This window comes from Nomascus leucogenys, chromosome 15 (genome assembly GCF_006542625.1).
Source record: "Nomascus leucogenys isolate Asia chromosome 15, Asia_NLE_v1, whole genome shotgun sequence".
Taxonomy (NCBI): domain Eukaryota; kingdom Metazoa; phylum Chordata; class Mammalia; order Primates; family Hylobatidae; genus Nomascus; species Nomascus leucogenys.
Genome location: NC_044395.1, coordinates 87,984,298 through 87,985,627, shown reverse-complemented (window position 1 = coordinate 87,985,627; position 1,330 = coordinate 87,984,298). Strand labels below are relative to the sequence as shown.

The 1,330-nt window shown below is 36.4% G+C and overlaps 1 pseudogene across 1 annotated transcript; it reads right to left on the bottom strand.

Annotated features, from left to right (window-relative positions):
• Positions 1–535: 535 nt before the first annotated feature.
• On the bottom strand, positions 536–970 carry LOC100593813 (annotated as a pseudogene). Its single transcript, XR_001115573.2, has one exon. The product of XR_001115573.2 is annotated as a 40S ribosomal protein S25 pseudogene (transcript).
• Between the last annotated feature and the right edge of the window lie 360 nt (positions 971–1,330).

Sequence of the window (1,330 nt, the reverse complement as noted above, 5' to 3'; positions counted from 1 at the left end):
GGGTTCCATCCCAGACCACTTAAATTAGAATTTCTGGAGATAGGAAAGACAGTATTTTTTTAAAGCTCTCCAAATATTCAGATATGCAGCCAAGGGGGAAAACCACCGAATTAGATGGTTTGTGAGGTAATTATCAATTCAGATATTCTATAAATATATATGTATATAATGTATATATAAAGAATTATCCAAAACTTAAAAATTTAGAAATTGCTACATAAAAGAGACAAAACTACTTAGTCAATTTTGGATGCATGTTTCTATTACAGAACTTTATATTATGGTCCATACTGGTCTACGTCACAGGGGCTTCTAATAAAAAAAACCTAAAGACTTAATGCCATCCTAATGTACATAAACTAGTAATTATTTGTGAATAAAGAAAAAAGTAGGTAACTCCTTCTGACAAGGTAATCAATTCCTTACTTTTAAAAGAAAAGTGTCCATGTCAAGTATTTGTAAAATGTCAAATGTTCCTTAGTTTTGAAAGTCTAAGGTTTTGGCATAGCATCTGTTCGCTTTTAAAGAGCATTTCTTTTTTTTTTTTTTTTATTTAATAAAGTTTTATTTTTCCAAATGTACAGTTGGTTGGACCTATTCATGCATCTTCACCAGCAGCTGGACCATCTCTGCCCTTGGTATTTCTGGTGTAAATTACTTGAGCTCTGTGCTTTGAAACCAGTTTGATAAGTCCTTTACTAAGGAGCTCCTGAAGGGCTGCTCTGGCCAGGGAGCCTCGAATCTTCAGTCTCTCAGAGACCACAGCTGGGGTTATAAGTTTATAACGGGGAACTTCCTTACAGAGTTTGTCATAGGTAGCTTTGTCAAACAAGACTAAGTTATTGAGCTTGTCCCGAACTTTGCCTTTGGACCACTTCTTTTTGGCCTTGCCCCCGGATTTGTTAACTGGGTCTTTGTCTTTCTTGGCCGACTTTCCAGCGTCCTTCTTCTTGTCGTCCTTGGGCGGCATTGCGAAGCTCGGAGAGCAGCAGCAGACACTGCAGCCTTGCTAAGATGTCAGACAAAAAGGACTAAAGAGCATTTCAATAAGACTGATCTCTAATCTACTTACTGAATTGCTTATTTCCAGGAATTAGCAAACTCAAAAAGAGATTTAAACACATGAAGAAAAATAAATGAATCTCAATACAGAAACAAAATATTTTCCTAGAGAAGCCAGATAATCAGTAACGATTAGGGTGACAATAGTCGTAGTTTGCCCAGGGCAATCCTGATGTGCATCTGTTATTCCAGTGTGATTATTAATAGTGTTCCCTTTCACTCGTACATATTTTCTGATGTAGGTATGAAATTATATGGTAACTCTACT